Genomic DNA, 21,992 nt, shown 5'->3' on the forward strand with positions numbered 1-21,992 from the left:
GAGTATGGGGGAATGGTTTCAGGATGGAACTTCTATCCTCAGATCATCAGGCATTAGATTCTTGTAATGAGAACACAACCTAAATCCCTCTCATGCACAGTTCACATTAGGGTTTGCACTCGATATGGTTTGGTTCTGTGTCCCTACCAAAATTTCATCTCCAGTTGTAACTCCCATATGTTGAGGGAGGGACCTGGTGGGAGGTGATTGGATCATGAGGGTGGTTTCCCCCATGCTGTTCTCGTGATTGTGAATGAGTTCTCACGAGATACAATTAATTTTGTAAGTAGCAGTTTCCCCTACACGCTCTCTCTCCACCTGCCACGAGATATTGCCTTGCTTCCCCTTTGCCTTTCACCATGATTATAAGTTTTCTGAGGCCTCCCCAGCCATGCAGAACTGTAAATCAATTAAACCTCTTTTGTTTATAAATTACCCAGTCTCAGGCAGTTCTTTATAGTAGTGTGAAAACAGACTAATACAGTAAATTGATACTGAGATAGTGGGACATTGCTATGAGATACCTCAGAATGTGGAAGCGACTTTGGAACTGAGTAATTGGCAGAGGTTAGAACAGTTTGGTGGGCTCAGAAGAAGACAGGAAGTTGAGGAAAATTTTGGAATTTCCTAGAGACTTGTTGAATAGTTTTGACCAAAATGCTGATAGTGATACTGACAATGAAGTCCAGGCAGAGGTGGTCTCAGATGGAGATGAGGAACTTCTTGGGAACTGGAGCAGAGTTCACTTTTGCTATGCTTTAGCAAAGAGACTGATGGCATTTTGCCCTGGCCCTAGAGAATCTGTGGAAATTTGAACTTGACAGAGATGATTTAGGGTATCTGACAGAAGAAATTTCAACAGCATGCAACAGGTGACCTGGATTATTGTGAAAGTGTTCAGTTATATGCATTCACAAAGAGATGATCTGAAAGTGGAACTTATGTTTAAAAGGGAAGCAGAGTGTAAAAGTTTGGAAAATGTACAGCCTGACCATGTAGTAGAAAAGAAAAAAACATTTTCTAGAGAGAAATTCAAGCCTGTTCCAGAAATTTGCATAAGTAACCAGGAGCCAAAGGTTAACAGCCAAGACAATAGAAAAAATGTCTCCAAGGCATATTAGAGATCTTCACAGCAGCCCTTCCCATCACAGGCTCATAGGCCTAGGAGGAAAAAATGGCTTTCTGGGCCAGGCCCAGAGCCCTGCTGCTCTCTGCAGCCTCAGGACTTTGTGCCTTGTGTCCCAGCCATTCTATCTCCAGCTGTGGCTAAAAGGGGACAAGGTACAGCTCAGGCCACTGCGTCAGAGGGTGTAAGCCCCACCCTCAGTGGCTTCCACATGGTGTTGGGCCTGCAGGTGCACAGAACACAACAGTTGAGCTTTGGAAACCTCCACCTAGATTTCAGAAGATGTATGGAAAAGCCTGGATGTCCAGGCAGAAGTCTACTATAGGGGTGGAGCCCTGGTGAAGAAACTCTGCGAGGGTAGTGCAGAAGGGAAATGTGGGGTTGGAGTCCACACATACAGTCCCCACTTGGGCACTGCTTAGTGGAGCTGTGAGAAGAGGGTCACAGTCCTCCAGCCCCCAGAGGAAGATCCACCAACAGCTTGCACTATGTGCCTGGAAAAGCTGTGGGCACTCAATGCCAGCCTGTGAGGACAGCTGCAGGGGTTGTACCCTACAGAGCCACGGGATACAGCTGCTGAAAGAGCCCACTTCTTGCATCAGTGTGCCCTGGATGTGAGACATGGAGTCAAGGGAAATCATTTCAGAGCTCTAATGACTGCCCCACTGGGTTTCAGACTTGTGTGGGACTCATGGCCCCTTTGTCTGGCCAAGTTCTCCTATTGGTATGGGAATATTTAGCCAATGCCTGTACTCCCATGTATCCTGGAAGTAACTAACTTGCTTTTGATTTTACAGATGCATAGGTGGAAGAGACTTGGCTTGTCTCAGATGAGATTTTGTACTTGGACTTTTTAGTTAATGCTGAAATGAATTAAGACTTTGGGGGACTCTTGGGAAGGCATGATTGGTTTTGAAAAGGAATTCAGATTTGGGAGGGGCTAGGGGCATAAGGATATAGTTTGGCTCTGTGTCCTCCACCCAAATCTTATCTCAAACTCTAATCTCCAGTTATGGAGGGAGGGACCTGGTGAGAAGTGATTGGATCATGGTGGTGGTTTCAATCATGCTGTTTTTGTGATAGTGAGTGAGTTCTCATGAGATATGATGGTTTTATAAGTGGCAGCTTCCCCTGCACTCTCTCTATTGCCTGTCACCAGGTAAGATGTGCCTTACTTTCCTTTTACCTTCTGCCATGATTTTAAGTTTCCTCAGGCCTCTCCAGCCATGTGGGGCTGAGCCAATTAAACCTCTTTTGTTTATACCATGATTTTAAGTTTCCTCAGGCCTCTCCAGCCATGTGGGGCTGAGCCAATTAAACCTCTTTTGTTTATAAATTACCCAGTCTCAGGCATTTCCTTATAGCAGCGTGAGAATGGACTAATACAGTGCTCCTATGAGAATCTAATGCTGCTGGTGATCTGACCAGAGGCAGAATTCAGGTGGTCATACTCGCTTGTCCTCTTCTTACCTCCTGCTGTGTGGCCCAGTTCCTTACAGGCCACAAATTGGTACCAGTCTGTGGCCAGGGGTTGGGGACCCCTTACCTAAAACAAATATTCATTGATTTACTTGTATGTGGCAAGTAATAGTCTAGTCTGCAGAAAAAGAGCAGTAGAAAGAAAAGAGAGAATCTCCTACCCTGGTAGGACTTGCAGTTCAATAGTAGTGCTGGGATGGAGCTTTTAAAGAGTAAGGTGTTTTTGAAATGTAAAATGTAAATATAGATAGATGACAGATAGGTAGGTGAATAATATATATACAGCAATGGAGAAGATAAATGCTATTAGTAAATATAACAGAGTAAGGGAAATTGGAATACTGATGGGGCAGTTTGTAATTTCATATACAGTGGTCAGAATACTTATTACAGGAAAAAAATAACATTTAAAGAAACATGTAAAGGAAACAAGGGCTTTCATAAATCCAAATATCTGTGTCCTAGATATCTGGAGGAATCAAAATATCTGTATCCTGGCTGCTAGGATCCTAATATACTGGCTCTGCAGCAGAATTTTGCTTGGGGGTAATCAAGGGATATCAACAAGAAAAGTTAGTTTAATGTAGGAGAAACTGTGATCAAAGAGCAAATGAGAGTCAGACTTTATAAGGCCTATGGACAATGGTGAGAATTGCATCTTGTTTTAAGACTTTTAATTTCCAGTTATTTTAACACAACTCAAAGTAATTTACACAAAAAGGAGAAATCAAATTGGCTTTGCCTATGTTTTGTTCCCATCACTTCAGGTTCACACAGTTTTCAGGAAGATGGGGTACTACAGTTTGACCAATCTGTATCACATGACTATACCTGTGACTGGATGAGTGAGCAGTAATTGACATCAAACCAGAAGAATATAAAATGGGAAAAAGACTTTACCACAAAAGGAGAAGTGTACGTGTTATACAAACTTAATAGTTGGCAGTTTTAAATACCTAGGATATTGAGTAAAAGCTCATGCTTTCTTAGGATAAATCCCTTTTTTGCCTATTTTTATTTTTCTTGGGTAAATAACAAGGAATGAGAGTGCTAGGCTATATATTATGTATACATTTAGCTTTATTTAAAAAAATCAATAAATGGCTTTCCAAAATAACTGTATGATTTTGCATTCCCACTGGTATTGCATGAGACTTCAGTTGTTCCTTATTCTTGTCATCACTTGATATTGTCCGTTTTTAAATAGTATTTTAGCCATTCTAATACGTGTGCTGTGCTATTACATTGCAATTTTAATTTACTGTTTTCTAATTACTAATATTGTCAAACATCAATTCATTTGTTCATTTATTTCTCATCTCTATGTATTCTCTGGTGAAGTCTACAATGAAATTTCTTGACCATTTTTAACTTTTTGATTATTGAGTTAGTGTTATTTATTTACTGTGGTTAGAAGTCCTTTATCAGATAATTGTTTTACAAAGCTTCCCTTCAGTGTGATTTGCTTTAAATGTTCTAGCAATATCTTTTAAAGAGTAGACTTTCTTATCTTAATGAACTGTAATGTATTACTATTGTTGTTGTTGTTTTGTGTTTTCTCAATCCAATGTAAGAAATCTTTGCCCATCTCAAAACTTGCAAATATACTCTTCTATTTTTTTCTCCTAGAAGAGTTACAGTCTTGGGTTTTATGTTTAGGTCCAGAATGACTTAAAATTGTATTTTTATATAATAAAAGGTATGACTTGAAGTTCATTGTTTATATATAGTTGTTTAGTTGTTCAGCATGAATATTGAAGAGGCTATTCTTTCTCCATTGAAGTGGCTTCCCAACTTTATCTAAAAGTAATTGACCATATAATATAGTTAGGCTGTGTTCCCATAAAAATCTCACCTTGAATTGTAATAATCCCCCTGTATCCAGGGCGGTGCCGGGGGAGATAATTGAATCATGGGGGTGACTTCCCCCATATTACTGTGGTAGTGAATAAGTCTCATGAGACCTGATGGTCTTATAAATGGAAGTTACACTGCACAAGCACTCTTATCTGCCTCTGTGTAAGATATGACTTTACTCCTGCTTCGCCATTTGCCATGTTTGTGTGGCCTCCCCAGCCAACTGGAAGTCCATTAAACCTCTTTCCTTTATAAATTACCTAGTCTCAGTTATGTTTTTATTAGCAGCATGGGAACAGACTAATACACCATGTATGTGTAGACTTATGAATGAATCCTCTATTCTCCTCCACTGATTTATTCACCTTTCTCCAGCACCATATACAAATAATTTAATTTTCTTTTTTCAAACCATGAACTTTTTGATTTGATATTTTTGTCATATTGTACTGCCTAGGACCTCCACTTTAATGTTAAATGGCACTGATTAAAGTTGATTATTTTACTTTGTTGCCAGATCATAGAATTAGAATTAGTACATTCTGTATTACCAAAAAGTGTGATACTAGCTACAGTTTTTTAATAAATGCCCTTTGACAAGTTGATAAAGTTCTCATTAACTACCAGTTCAATCACAGTTGTTATCATGCTGAATGCTGAATTATTAAAAATACTCATTTTGTATTATATTAGTTCCCCATTGATGCTATAATAAATTACCACAAGCTTAGTGGCTTAAATCAATACAAATTTATTATTTTATAGTTATGGATTTCAGAAGTCCAACATCAGTTTCACTGGGCTAAAATCATAACGTCAGCAGGCCTGCATTTCTTCTGGGTATGCTAGAAAAGAGTCTGTTTACTTTTTTCAGCTTCTAGAGTCCGTCTACATCCCATGACTTGAGTCACCATCTTTATCTTCTCTCTCTGACTCTGGTTCTCCTGCCTCCTATTTATAAAGATACTTCTGAACACATTGGCTTTACTTGCAATATCCCAATCTTGAAACCATTAACTTCATCACATATGAAAATTTTATTTTACCATGTGAGGTAACATATTCACAGGTTCCAAAGATTAGGGCATGGACATCTCTGGGGAGCTTTTATTTAGCCTACTAAATCCACCTATTAATGTGATTATATGGCTTTTTTCTCTTTTAATATAGAAAAGTACATTGATTTATAATCAATTATTTGATCTACCTTGTAATACAGGCATAAGTCTCACTTCATCTTGATGCATTATCATTTTTATATGTTGATAGATTTGATTTGCTAATATACTATTGAGGTTTCTGTACTTCTACTCTTGTAGGATATTGATCTGTATTTTCTTATAATAGAGAGCTTCTGGTAAGGGCTCTTTAAAACCTCATAAAGCCACACAGAAAGATGATTCCTCTTCCTTCCTCTGGAAATTGCCATGACTGGACAGGACACTCCAAAATTTTATGCCATTTTTCTATGAAACTCCTGAGGAAGCCAATACAGAGAAGGAGCAGCACCAAAAATATTTAGAGAAAAGAAGAGCTAAACTCTTGACATCTGTGCTTTGAGTCTTCCTTAACACTAGCCTCTTGTTATATGAAATAATGCATCCCCTTATTACTTAGTTTGTAGAATTCTGCTTTTGTTTTTACTTTTCTGTTACAAGAAAAGAAGCCAACCTCATCTGGAATTACATATGTGGAAAGTTTTATTTGGATTATCTTTAAAAACCTGGATTTTTAGGCCTTATTGGTAATATTCCTCACAATTAATTCAAACTGATTAATGCTTAATCAATGCTTATTTCTGTTCGCATATTTATTTTTTAATATTATAAATAAAAACACAATAATTGACCATTTTGTTACTTTCAGTATTTTAAAAACAGATGGTTTATCTTGTAGGATTTTGATTGTCATCTAATGGTTTCATATTTAGTGAAAATTTCAAAAAGCTAAAACTAAACCTGAGATATAGAAAAGAAATTAGTCTCAACAATTTTTTTTTTATCTGCTTGGAAGTAAAAGTATAGCAAACATATGTACTAGTCCATTTTTACACTGCTATAAAGATTCTACTGGATACTGGGTAATTTATAAAGGAAAGAGGTTTAACTGACTCACAGTTCTGCATTGCTGGGGAGGCCTCAGGAAACCTACAACCTTGGCAGAAGGTGAAGGGAAAGCAGGCACAAGGCAGCAGGAGATAATTGAGTGAGGGCACAGGAAAAACTTCCATTTATAAAACCATCAGATCACCTGAGAATTAACTCAGTATCGTGAGAACAGCATGGAGGAAACTGTCCCCATAATCCAATCACTTCCCTCCCTTGACAGGTGGGGATTACAGGTCCCTCCCTGTACACGTGTGGATGATAATTCAAATTTGGGTGATAACACAGAGCCAAACCATATCACCATAATAGATTTGTAATTTCTAATATTGTTCCCAAGAGATTTTAATATCCTTTTCATTACTTACACAATACTGGGCTATAATAGTAATGTCAAATTTCCTCCATTACAATAACTCTTAGGTTTCCTCTTTATTATTATTATTATTATTATTATTGAGAGGGAATTTTCTTTTGTTGCCCAGTCTGGAGTGCAGTGGTGAGATCTTGGCTCACTGCAACCTCTGCCTCACAGGTTCAAGTGATTCTCCTGCCTCGGCGTCTGGAATAGCTGGGATTACAGGTGGCTACCACCATGCCTGGCTAATTTTTTGTATTTTTAATAGAGGCAGGGTTTCACCATGTTGGTCAGAGTGGTCTTGAACTCTGGACCTCAGGTGATCCACCCACCTGGGCCTCCCAATGTGCTGGGACTACAGGCGTGAGCCACTGTGCCTGTCAGGTTTTCTCTTAAAGCAGGGTTTTTGTGTGTTTATTTGCTTTTTAGTTTTTTGTTGTTGTTGTTTTTGTTTTTTGAGGCCGGTCATGGATCAGCTAAGTGAAGACTTGCAGGCTTCATGATACAACTTCTTTGAACTAACTAGTACTAGTAGCTTTAATAACTTTGACAAAAATCTCTCAGACGAGAAGATTATTAAGCTTATTTAATGGATGATTATACAAACTCAGCTGGACAAAACTCCAGTTTCTAGTCTGAAGTCTGATTTATACATGCATAATATCAGTTGTACATACTTTAAGGAAATTGAGCAGATCTTTCCGCCTTGATTATATATGTTTCAAAATCTAAAATACTAGTGCAAGTTTTTTTTTTTCCTCTGTCTTGGGGCTTGACTTGTTAATTTTATTTTGTCATTTTTGTTGTTTAAGTCATCTGACAGTACAAGACTTCCAAGAACTGCTATACCCAAATTTAAATTATATAATTGAAGTTTAGTTGATATAGGTATTTCATGGATGATCACTAGTCAGAGATCACTAACTAAAATACTACACTGGGATCCCAAGAAGGCTAAAGAAATGCTAAATTGCAGAACCCAAGATCTTGCATGTCTACTCAAGCTACATCAGTAATTAAACAAGCCAGCTTATTCTAAGTGTTCTGAAATTCCTATTAAAATAAAGCATTTTCTTGATATTAGAGATTTTGTATAAACCGTTAAATGTTTTAAAAATAACCAGAACACTTGAAATAAAAATAAACTGAAAATAAAACACTTGGAGACTCCAAATTATATTTGCAAATAGCAAATTTCCCATTGAGACACAGATTTTTAAGGTGGTTGAAAGTAATTTACTCAGGAGTAATCATTATATATTGTAACAACTATTCTCCAAGCTATAAACACTAATATAAACAGTTACTATTGACCATTTCTGAGAGCTAATTAATATTCTATCAAAAACAATCAAGGGATTATTGAATAGACTACTTTTGCATATAGTGGCAACTGGGCTATTTCCTAGAAATTATGACCACATTCTTAATGATTGTAATGCTTTAAAACAAACTCCGCATCAAAAGTGTGTAGTTTTCATCATAGTATATAACTTATTTTTCCTACAACACAAAGAAAATTAACTTCCATGTGACTTCAACAAAAATGTACAGTTAATTGCTCTTCATAAATTAGTCATTATAAATTGCATAGACATTAGTTGAGGGTTTCTAATAGTTTCAAGCCACTTAAAAGATACACTAGAAGTTAAGCTCATAGCTACACTTTCAGCTACAGCAATTTATTTTCTACTAGCGAAAGAGAAATATGAAAAAATTATTTAAATAACAGTCCATTTTTTTGTATTTCATTTGTAGGAAACTACAAAAAATGTTATATTAATTTAATTACATTGTAACAGCTAAATTGTGTACAGAGGATACTATTGAGTAATGCTCACTTTTCTGGATTTCACACACAGAATCATTCAATTCACCAACTTTTTATTTCAAAAGTGACCTTACGTCTCAAGTGGGTACAAATACTATGATTTAATTGATGTTTTTTTGATGGTTCGTATGGCAGCATCTCTCCTAGTTAAAGGGAGTTAAATTTCTGTTGGAATAAACAAACTTTTCTTATAAAACTGCTCATTTTTTTCTTTAAAAACATGTAATTTCCAATAAAATACAGAGGTGCTTTATTTAGTTAGTTATGTTGAGGTTTCTTAACTAGGAAATGTTTATTTAAGGTTTGTGCAGACTAAGAAGCATGAGAATGCTAAAACTTTAATAGATACTTTATGTGACTACATGGTTTAAATTTTAGAAATTATTCTTTCTTGTCATTACCTGGCATTTAATTCAATCAACTAAAGCAACAGCTTTCTTGCTAAAAGACCTGAAAGAAGAGCCCAGCACAACAGAAAATCTCAGTAAGAATGGAGACGTAGGAGCTTACCAAATCAACGCATTAATGTCGTTGATGAAGTACTGGCTCACAATTACAGATATGACCAGAAACAACATAAATAGATTTTGAGAACCAAAGATCAAACAAAAACCTCAGAGAAGCAACTGAGTGGCATTTATAGGCAAAGACCTGAATAAGACTCCAGATGCTTTGAAAACTTTTACCTGACACTGAAACCACAACCTACAGAAAGCTGATCAGAATTTGTGGGCTGAGTTCAAGGAGGCGATTGAGTTCTAAGCCAGAACAAAAATAAAACAAGGTATCTATGTTCTACCATACAGCTTAAGCAAGATCTGCAATGTCATAACAAAATACTGAAAATGTCTAGTACATAAACCAAAATTATTCAGCATATGGTAGAAACAGAAAAATCTCAAATTGCATGAAAAATTACAATTAAAAATGTTAATGACAAGATGACATAGATATGGGAATTATCTGACAAATATTTTAGAAGAGCTATTTTTAAAGGCATTCAATGAGTAACGGTAAATAAGTGAATAAGAATACAGTAGTTCTCAGACTATAATATTGAATACTTTTTCTAGTGCTCATTATTATTAAACTATAGGCATTTTTTAAAATTCAGAAAAGGTTGTTGAATTTTACTCATATCTAATAACATCTATTGAAATATTCAAATCATGTTTCTTTAATCAGTTATTATCAGTTTTCTTACTTTCACTATATTCAGAATAATGTGCTTGCATCTTCATCCATTAATAAATATGAAACACATTTCAGGCAACAACATTATGATATAAATGTATAGTTTTCTCAAATGGCTAAATTCAAGCAATACTATAGTGTGGCACAGAGTCTCATGGGCATAAACATGCTCACACATTCAAATACAGTGGAAAATTGAGAAACAAATATTTTGTCTTTGTTTTCCACTAAATGCCTGGGAGATCTTTGGAAACCACTTCATTTCTATAGGTATCAGTCTTATCATCTGTGTAAAAATTGTTTACATTAAACAACCTCCTTCCAAGTACACACTTCCCAGTCTTTTAACATGTTAAGGTTTTCCCTGCATATACACCTGCTTTATATGTGAAGTAAGATTATAATCTCTTACCACTTCTATTTAATATTTTTACTAGAGGATTTTACCAGTTCAACAGGACAAAGAATAAAGAAGAGGGAGAAGAATGAATAATAGTCATAAATATATGAAAGAAATAATCACAACTATATGTATTTGCAGATTACATAATTGCACATTTAGAAAATTCAAAAGAATGACAAAAAACCTGCTAGGTATAAAAAGTAAATTCATGGTCTCAGGATATGATATTAATATGTAAAAATCACTAGGTCTTTACACAAAGAATAAAGTAATTCATTTACTTTAGGAACAAAAATTATATTGAATATACTATTTGTAGTAGCACCAAAAATGTAAAATATCTAAAAATATACTTAACAAAAATCTAAAAGACTTCTACACTGAAGGTCACAAAACATTGCTCAGGGAAAAAAGGACTAATTATTTGGAAAATTATTACAAGCTTATTGGTGAGAAACCTCAATATTGTAAAGACATGTATTCCTTCAAATTTGAATTAAATCAGCATACGTTTTTCCAGATATGTACAAGCTAATGCTCAAGTTTGTATAGACTTATACAAACACTATTGGAAATATAGAGCAAAGTCAAAGGCATTAGTGTAACATGAATTTAAACTGATTATAATGTTACAGTAAGAGAGTGTAGTATCGGAATAAGAATAGTCAAAAAGTTTAATTAACTAGAAAAAAAATCCACATTCAGTGGTCCAATTATATTTAACAAAGACATTAATTAATCTAAATTGGAATAAAATAATTTTTCCGCAAATTATTGTGTATCAGTTGCCTATTTATAATTTTTTAAAAGGGGAACAGTGTTAACCTTACATTACTTCATACACAAAAATTAACAAGTAAATGTACAAGGAAAATTACAGCTATTAAAATAAATTATTGAGGCACATTTAAATGAAAAATTTTAAAAATATATATGGCTAAATTGCCCTATTTAAAAAAACAATCTGGAGAACTCCCAGTTTCTAGTTTAACATATAAGGAGCTGAGAATATGTGACTCTTTGCTAACAAGTAAAAATCTGAACAAATTGTAAAATTAACAACTTTCCTTAAGGCTGTACTCTAATATTAATAAAAGTGAGGTTATAGAGCAACTACTGCCCCATAAAAGTGAGACAGACAAAATAACACTGAGAATCACACCTTACCAAAGCAGACATCCATAAGATGAAACTTCTGTGGGAACTAATGCTAAAGTAGAAAAACCTAAAATGTAATCGACAAAATTCCTGGAGACTCAGGGTGGACACGTCTGAGAGTTATAAATTCCAGCCATCAGAAGCCCCCACACTTTAGTGAGTTTTACCACCTGAAGCTATAACAGCATCTAAACATAAATATTGGAGAAAAATCCTCTTACGGGGTGGCAAGGGGTAGAGAAAAGTCACCTTTATGAAATATACCAGAGCCTTCTGTTTTCTGCCCTTGGGACAAACTATTTTAAAAAGGCTTAACTTCCTGGGGTTTTATTAGAGTCTAAGAGACCTGGGGAAGGGAATTAAATATCTAGCTTTCCATGAGGAGGAAGAAAAATACCTAATTCCAGCATCCTCTAGCCATCAACATTGGAGAAAGGAAACGCCGAACTCCAGCCACCTTAAGCCACCCTGTTTCACTTTACCAAGTAAAAGGAGACAATCAGATAAGGCTACGTACTGTTTGATTTCAAGTACATGACCTCCTGAAAAAGGCAAGACATTGGAGAGAATCAAAAGATCAGTAGTTGTCAGGGGTTAGTGGGAAGGAAGGATAAATAGGCCAAGAACAGAGAATATTTAGGGCAATCAAACATATATATATACACACACACACATACACACACACGTATATGTATATATATGTATATGTGTGTGTGTGTGTATATATATATATATATATATAGTACTGTGAGTGTGAATACATGTCATTATACATTTGCCCAAACCCATACAATGTGTAATACCAAGAAAGAAACCTAATGTAAACTATAGACTTTGGGTAATAATGGCTTATCAATGTAGGTTCATTAATTATAGGAAATGCATTACTCTAGTGAGAGACGATGATAATAGAGAAGACTATGCATGTTTGGGGGCAGAGAGTATATGAGACATCTCTGCCTTCTGTTCAAGTTTACTGTAAATCTGAAACTGCTTTAAAAAATATAGTGTATTATTTTAAAAGTAATACAGAGTTCAATAAGCCCTAAAAGAGAGAGCGCATGTTGACTATGATAATTAGTATCTGAGGTATTAGAGGAGTGTTTTTATTATATTATTATTGTTTTTTAATCCAAGAAGAGTCAAAAGAATATTGATTTCTCAGTTAATATATCTTTCCCAGTATAGGGGATACCCCCAAAACACAAAAATGGTAACAAAAATCTTATTAAAAGACCTTAATAAGAATATGAAAAAAGCAGGAAAAAACATTCACAAATACATTTCTGAACAAAACTTGATCCAGAATATTTAAAAACATCCAACAAGTAAATAATTTGTAAGAATTTAGAGTGAAAGTAATGTTCTATCGCTTAGTTGGTATGCTGCTTAAACACAAATATACATTGGACAAAACTAATCAAACTATATTCCTAACACACATGCACTTTATATGTAAGCATATCTTAATTTAAAAATTAAGGAAAAAGTAAGTTAATATACATTCCTCTTTACGATTTATTGAATCATTGCCACCAACTCTAAGCAGCTAGCCAATTCTGTATCATTTGCTATTCTTATGTGATTGATAACATTTAAGTTCACTTTGTGGTTTTGAAAAATGTCCAAGGACAAAACCATTATGTGTTTTAGTATCCCTGACACTAATTCCATACCACTCTATAGGTCTCCCTAGTTACACACATTTTAATTCACATGTCCTACATGCTCTTATTTATTGCTGAGCTTATTAGAAAGCTCTCTGTGCAACTACATTGTTTTCTTTAGCTTCTCCTGGTAGTTTCCCAAGGATGAAGAGGACATTTTTGAAGTTATTAATAAATAATTTAAGGAGAATCCTGCACCACTTTGTAAGAATTCATCTTGTTATTTTATAATAACATAAATGCATTTTCTATTAGGCTGTCTTTTCCAAAGCAATTAAACACTAATTTCTAATATTTGTCTCTCTTTCTAGAATATAACATTCAAATTAATTTTCCCTTTCAGATTGTTAATGCTTGTGAAATTGGACTCACTGGACTCAGTAAGACAAACTGGGTTGGCCATACAAACTTTTATTTATTTATTTATTTGTTTATTTATTTATTTATTTTTGAGATAGAGGTTTGATCTTGTTGCCCAGGCTGGAGTGCAATGGTGCAATCTTGGCTCACCACAACTTCTGCCTCCGGGTTCAAGCAATTCTCCTGCCTCAGTCACCAGAGTAGCTGGGATTACAGGCACCTGCTACCACGCCCAGTTAATTTTTATATTTTTAGTAGAGATGGCGTTTCACCATGTTTGCCAGGCTGGTCACAAACTCCTGACCTCAGGTGATCCACTCAAAGTCCTGGGATTACAAGCATAAGTCACCATGCCCAGCCAGGCCATACAAACTTTAACCTCACCTTCACACTTTCTTCTATTTAGATGAAATGCTTGGTTTATATTTCAAAACCAAAGAGCTCTGTAGAGCCAGGAAAAACAAAAAACGAAACAAAACAAAAGCATTAAGAACTTCTACTATTCAAATGAAGAGAACTAAATTTAGAATAAGAAATAATAATAAGATGTTTCATGAGAGCCCCAAAGAAAGCTCCATCTTTTTCAGTTTTGAAAATAATAAACCCAGTTTTATATATTTAAATGTCTTCCTTACAGAGTAGCGGGAACATTTATGCTGCACTTTATTCACCCATTCATATCAATGTGAATTGGAAAATGAAATGTTAAAGTGCTTACATTTTCTTGAAATAAAAACAACTGAAGTATAGGAAATGTAATCAGACAAAAAAGGTTCACAGCAGTCAGTTGTCTCCACATTAGTATAGTCATCTGATATTTTTTTTCAAAATTTTCACAGCTTTATGCAAATCAAATGACACAGATTTGTCAAGATTTGCATATCTTCATATTAATAATTGGACTACTGAGAAGCTGAGATACAATTTTATCTAAATGATTATTTAAATAAAAACCCCGCTGATTTTTTAAAAAGTATCTCACAAGCTACTAAGCAAGGAAGACATTTATGAATAGTCAGTATCTCTGAAACCTGTGATTGTTCCTAGTTACAAATTATCCAACTGGATAACTTGTTCTTAAAAATGCAAAAACCAGCCAAATCCAACTCTTTTGAGCAAAGATTTCACACAATCTGTCCAAGAAAGAAAGAGCAAAGGCAGGCTGCCACTGTGGATTCTTTAGCATGCCTATTCTATCTAACTTGATTCAGGTGAAAAAAAAATAGAAAAAAAAAGTAATTGTCTGTTATCTTAATTGCTTTTGGTATTATGTGCCCTCTCTCTCCCCTGGAGCTATTTCAGTGTGGTCAGAGAAAATGCTGTCAGTTGATATGTTACCCAGTGGTATCAACTTGAATGCTGACACCTTCCTCATGCATTCCATCCAGCTCTGCATACTCAACAGGAAACGCAGGGAAATGCTGGCACAACCTGACTTATGCTGTCAGAGCCTACCAGTGTGAAGTCCATTGCTACTAATGATCATGCCACGAACTGCCAGCACGACATTATTAACGACACTGTCTGAGATCTGCAAACCTCTGGTGTCTCAATTAGCAAAAGTACACACTGTTGGTTTAACCTGAAGATTAAATATCTAAAACAAAGAAAAAATTAATATGAGGTGCATGACAATTTTCTAAGTGTTCTGAGCATTTGGTATTGCTGCCTTGTTTGTTTTAGACTATTAAAAGTATAATAAAATGATTCAAACTCCTCAAATCCATTTGGATGATTTACTAAATAAAGATACTGATGACGTAGAATTTGGAGCAGCTGGGTGGGGGCTAAGGGATGATCATAAAAAATGTTTGTATTGAATTGAATACACTTTTATTCTTTTTTTGGAAAATGGCTTCAAATAAAAACACTTAGAGTTTATGATAATTTTCCTCAAATTACCTTTTGATCCTTCTTAGTTACATAGTATAATCATATGTGCATGAACACACATGTCTGCAATTCCTCACTCAGTAACATTCACTAATGACTTCTGTATTTCAGGCACGGTCCTGGGTTCAGTGATGAGAAACAGATACATAAGGAAAGAATCTTCCATTTAAAAGGTTATAATTGAGTTTTTACTTTTTCCCACAAGCTGGTTGAAATAATTAAATAATCTCATTGACTCATCTCTTCCATCATTAACTTATTTTTGCATTTTGAATTGAAATTTCCAATCCAACTAACCCCTCAACCATTCTATAGCATAATGTGATTTTGAATTGATTAGTGACAATTAACATACAAAAAGTAATATTTTGATATTATATTAAGAATAGTATAATCAGGCCGCTGCACTCCAGCCTTGGTGACAGAGCAAGACAGCATCATCTCTTTAAAAAATTAGTACCTACTATTTGTTTAATATTATGTTTAAAGGACTACACTAAGGCATTTGTATATACAATTCATTCATTTATTAACCATTATTGAGCACCTACCATGTGTGAGAACCTAAACTGTGCTGAAGACACAAGGGTGAAGAGAAGAGACGATAACTTCTTTAAGCTGCATACATTCTGGTTGGGGGATATATATGTGTAAAATAAATTAACAAGTGACAAATTACATAGAGATCTACCATAAAAGCAAAAACATAATGGCAGGGTAGGATCATGTACAATATCTGAGGAAAATCCTCCATGTTTGCAATCCAAATTAACACAGTTGTCATGCATTTCCCTCATAGGGTTTCCTCTCCTTCTATACTGCCAAAAAAAGGAACCAGGCTTAATTCAATTAAAAAGTAATTAAGTTCATCTACCATGATTAAATGGTTCTGCTGGAAGCAGGTTCAATCTATTGCTACCTCCTCTAATTTTCTGACACAATGAAATGATAAAGAGAATGAAAAACGATACTCCCCAGTAAGCACTTTTAATTTTAATCAAGACTTTACTCTTTGAATTATTTTATGGCATTTTAAGTGTTGAAGCTGAAACCTATAGAAGGCTAATATTTGTTTTGTGATCCTAGCACTTTCCTCTTTTTTTTTTTTTTTTGAGGAGACAGGGGAATTGTAACATTAAAATGTAATGTAGTGAAGAAAGTCTTAAATTGTAGTTTTAATTTGACTCTCTAGATCATTAAAATAACATATTGGTTGTCAGTTTTAGTTCTCAGTATATTATGAGGTTTTTTTAAGCTTATCTTGGAATATAGAAGCATTTCATTAGAAACTTAATTATGAATTACTAAACTAAAATTCTAATTACTGGATAGCTAGCCGGCTATATGATTGACAGAGAGAGAGAGAGAGAAAGAGCAAAGAGAGATAAAGAGAGGTTTTTACTGAGGAAAAGGATATACAAATGAAAGAACAGTAATTTAGTACTTAATAACTAGATAATTTCAAGCAGAACAATCTTGGTTCAAATCCTAGCTCTGCATGATTTATAAACCCTGATGTTCCTCATTTTCCTACTTGTAATTTGAGAATCAAGAAAATTCATAAATTGCGAGGATTCAGTGAAATATATTTTATGTAAAGTACTTGACTCAATGTGTAACACTGAAATGACATTCAATAAACCTTAGCTCTATTATTAAGTATAAAGCATATATTTAAGTATAAAAGTGCCTTTAAAACTAAAACTGATTATATGAATGTAAGGTATGATAGATAGCATAAATGGATTGTAGTAGTGCATCTTTCATGCATTAATTCATTTACACAATTGACCTTGATTCCCTGGAATCTATAGCCATAATATACATAATAGAGTAAGCCTTAACTTCAGATGTAGGAAATCATGAGAGATTATTGTTCTCCTTAATAGTAACTTTATGAAGCAAATTACTGGCTAGCCATATGTGAAAAATGCAACTGGACTCTTATGTGTCACCATATAGAAAAATTAACACAAGATGAATTAAAGACTTAAGCATAAGATCTAAAACTATAAAAATCCTACAAGAAAACATAGGAAGAACTTTTCTAGATATTTATCTAGGCAAAGAATTTATGATGAAGACCCCAAAAGCAAATGTAACAACAACAACAACAAAAATAGATAAGTGGGATTTAATTAAAATGTAAAAGCTTCTGTACTGCAAAAGAAACTATCAATAGAGCAAACAGGCAACCTTCAGAATGGCAGAAAATACTTGCAAATGATCTATCCAACATCCAGAATCTATAAAGAACATGAACAATTCAAAAAGGAAAAACAACCCCATTAAAAAATGCGCAAAGGCTATGAATAGGCACTCCTCAAAAAAAGACATGCAAGCAACCAACAAATATATTTAAAAATATTCCACATCTCTATTCATCAGTGAAATGCAAATCAAAACCACAATAAGATACCACTTCACATCAGTCAAAAAGGCTAAAGTCAAAAAGCAATGGATTTTGGCACTGAAACAGAGAAAAGGGAATGCTTAACACTGTTGGTGAGAATGAAATTAGTTCAACCTGTATGGAAAACAGAATGGAGATTTCTCAAATAAATAAAAATAGAACTACAATTTGATCCAGCAACCCCACAGCTGAGTATCTACATAAAGGAGAAGAAATCATTATAAAGAAAAGACACCTATGCTCATATGTTAATCGTAGCACTATTTACAACAGCAAAGTCCTGGGACCAACATAGGTGTTCATCAACAGTTAACTGGATAAAGAAAATGTGGTATATGTACACTATGGAATGGTATGCAGTCGTAAAATGAATAAAATCATGTCCTCTGCAGCAACGTGAATGGAGCTGGAGACTACTATACTAAGTGAACTAACTCAAAAACAGAAAGCCAAATGTTGCATGTTCTCACTCATAAGTGGAAGTGAAACAATGGGCATGCATACACATGAAGATAGAAATAACAGACACTGGAGGCTCCAAAATGGGGGAGGGTGGGAGGAGAGCAAGGGTTGAAAATTTGCCTAATGAGTACAATGTTCACTGTTTGGGTAATGGGTACACTAGAAACCCAGTTCCCACCAGTGTGAAATATACCCATATAACAAACATGCACATGCACCCCCTGAATTTAAAATAAAAGAAAAGCTAATTTTGCTGCAAAATAATCATTTTTAGAATCTTACCAGAGATCTGTGGACACAAAGAAATGTAAATAAACTAAACTTCAGAAAGCAATAAGCCTTTTATAGGAGGGAAAATATTCATGGGCTGCTCTTATTTCTAGCAAAATTTTGAAAAAGAAATCTGCTAGAGGGGGATGTGGCAAAATTAGGCAAACTGTTAAGAAACTTTAAGCTACCATATATAAAACTGCCACGATAGATTAGAATCCTGAGAAGGCCCATTAATAAACAGTCTGCACCCACTTGCCAATTCTTAAATTGAGTCTTCAAGTGCAGCAGAGGTGGGTAGCTGGGCCAAAGCTGAGGGTTATTGGGAGACTGAAGAGAATAAGAGCTAAGAGTTATCCCTGTAAAGTGAACAGATCTTTCATAAATAGAATGTTTCCTCAGGTGGCAGGCACAAAGTAGGCTAGCTGAGTGTAATTCATCAGATGCATTTCCAACTTTCAACAAGCAATAACTGACATTGGAGCTGAAGAATCCTTCAAGACATTACATACCTTCAAAGAGTGTTAGATCAATGCCTTTGAAAGGTAGGGGAATGCCTGTAATCCCAGCTACTTGGAGGCTGAGGCAGAAGAGTCACCTGAACCTGGGAGGCAGGGGTTGCACTGAGCTGAGATTGTGCCATTCCACTCCAGCCTGGGCAAAAAGAGTGAAACTTAGTCAAAAAAAAAAAAAAAAAAAAGAAGAAGAAGAAAAAGAAAAAGGAAGGAAGGAAAGAAAGAAAGAAGGAAGGAAGAAACGAAGGAAAGAAGGAAGGAGGGAAGGAAGGAAGGAAGAAAGAAAGAAAGACAGAAAGAAAAAAGAAAGAAAGAAAAAGAAAAGGGCAGGGGAGGAACGACAGGGCTAAAATATATTCCCTTAGATTAAAACAAACCAAAAAACAAAGAGGAGAAACAAGAGAGCAAAGACCACTTTCCAGTGACCAAAAACCCTGGTGTCTGGACTGTAAAGCAGACAGAAATCTCCTACAATTCTGGAAGTAGGCATCTGAGCTGTGAAAAAGGGCAGATCTCTAGGATTTTACAGGTGTTTCATTTCTTGGCTCCAGAAAACAAACAAACAAACAAACAAAAACCTGATCCTGCCTCCCAGACATATGAAGGTGGTAGTAAACTGAATCAAAATAAAGCTGCAGCAAAGTTCAGACCCTCCCTATATGCATAGCAGATTGACATAGATTTCACTTTAGATGCCCAGCAGAAGACGAGGTACACCTTTTATACATAAGGTCTGGCACAAACGTGAAGATAATATGACACAAGAGAAAAAAGTGGCAATCAATCTAGAGAGGGAAGTCAATAGAAGCAGGATGAGAAACTACCCAAATACTAAAATTGAATGAACAAATACGTAATAGCTATACAGTAGCTATGACAGAAGGCTAAAGATATAGTGAAAGGGTAGACAACTTGCTGCAAAATGTTAAATTTCAGCAAAGACAAGGAAACTATAAGACAGAAACAAATAAAAATACTAGAAATTTTAAAATATCGAAAACAAAGAAAAACGAAAACAACCCTGTGAGCCAAGAATTTCATATCAAGTAAAACTACTCATAAAGGTATAAAGGCAAAATGAATAGATCTTTAAACAGACAGAAGGTGATATAATTTGTTTCCAGCAGACTTACATTTCAAGAAAAGCTAGCCGAATTTCTTTGGTGTGAGAAGAAATGATGTCTGATCGAATCCTGGATCTGTAGGACAAAAATGAGAACATTATTAAAAGAACATAACTGGGTTAATAAAAAAATAACTGTTTAGAGCAAAAATACATCAATATTACATCAATATATTGTGGGGTTTGGCATACACAGAAGTAAAATATAAGACACTAAGAATGAAGAGGGTGGGAAGTGAATAAGTAGAATTATATAGGTAGATGTTCCTTATATGATTTCTCTAATAGCATATTTGAAGGTAGATTTTTCCAATTCTGTGAAGAAAGTCATTGGTAGCTTGATGGGGATGGCACTGAATCTATAAATTACCTTGGGCAGTATGGCCATTTTCACGATATTGATTCTTCCTACCCATGAGCATGGAATGTTTTTCCATTTGACTGTATCCTCTTTTATTTCCTTGAGCAGTGGTTTGTAGTTCTCCTTGAAGAGGTCATTTACATCCCTTGTAAGTTGGATTCCTAGGTATTTTATTCTCTTTGAAGCAATTGTGAATGGGAGTTCACTCATGATTTGGCTATTTGTCTGTTATTGGTGTATAAGAATGCTTGTGATTTTTGCACATTGATTTTGTATCCTGAGACTTTGCTGAAGTTGCTTATCAGCTTAAGGAGATTTGGGGCTGAGACGATGGGGTTTTCTAGATATACAATCATGTCATCTGCAAACAGGGACAATTTGACTTCCTCTTTTCCTAATTGAATACCCTTTATTTCCTTCTCCTACCTGATTGCCCTGGCCAGAACTTCCAACCCTATGTTGAAAAGGAGTGGTGAGAGAGGGCATCCCTGTCTTGTGCCAGTTTTCAAAGGGAATGCTTCCAGTTTTTGCCCATTCAGTATGATATTGGCTGTGGGTTTGTCATAGATAGCTCTTATTATTTTGAGATACATCCCATCAATACCTAATTTATAGTTCAAAAATGAATATTGTAATTTCCGCAGCAACAACTAAATAAGAGTACATGAGGTATATTTCGTGTGTGTGTGTGTGTGTGTGTGTTTGTGTGTGTGTGTAAAAAAAGAGAGAGAGGGAATGAGAAATAGCATACTACAAATTATGCAATTCATCACAAAATAAGCAGTAATAAGGAACTGAAGAATAAAAGCAGCTTGCATAAATTAAAACAAAAGCAAATAAGAAAGATTTAAAGTAATTATACCATTGATTATATTAACTATAATGAACTCTACAGCCTATTTCAAAGACAGAGTAAAATGATAGATTTTTTTGGAAGTAAAAATGCAGAAAAAGCAAGATGAAATCTTGCTATTTACAAGAAACACATTTTACTATAAAGGAAGTTAGGATGATAGTAAATAAAATGAAAAAATAGCAACATAGAAACACTAAATATGAGATGAAACACCAAGTATAAGATGAAAGTAAATAAATGAAAAAACAACAATACAGAAACACTAAATATAAGAAAACCGATGTAGTTAGATTAATATTAGATAAAATAGCCTTCAAATAAAAAAACTTCCCAAAGATATGGAGGAACATTTTATAGTGGTAATAGAAAATGTCCATTCACACCCTCCAAAAGGGAAAATAGAAAAATTAATAAAAGTATAAAAGTTCTCACCAAGTACATAAGTGACATTTATAGAACATTACACCCAACACCTGCAAAAAATGAATATATAACCATGATCTGGGGAAAATATTCTCAGCGTGTATATCAATAATCTCTTGTGTTTAGATTATATAAAGA

The 21,992-nt window shown here is 34.8% G+C and overlaps 1 long non-coding RNA gene across 1 annotated transcript in view; it reads right to left on the bottom strand.

Annotated features, from left to right (window-relative positions):
* Positions 1-16,543: 16,543 nt before the first annotated feature.
* Positions 16,544-21,992, bottom strand: part of LOC134807169 (uncharacterized) — a 170,417-nt gene continuing 164,968 nt past the window's right edge. Inside the window, exons 4-5 of the long non-coding RNA XR_010146893.1 lie at positions 20,225-20,290; positions 16,544-19,230 (exon numbers count right to left, since the gene is read on the bottom strand). This is a non-coding gene — a long non-coding RNA (uncharacterized LOC134807169). The remainder of the gene's footprint in view (positions 19,231-20,224; positions 20,291-21,992) is intronic.

This window comes from Pan troglodytes, chromosome 8, assembly GCF_028858775.2.
Source record: "Pan troglodytes isolate AG18354 chromosome 8, NHGRI_mPanTro3-v2.0_pri, whole genome shotgun sequence".
NCBI lineage: Eukaryota > Metazoa > Chordata > Mammalia > Primates > Hominidae > Pan > Pan troglodytes.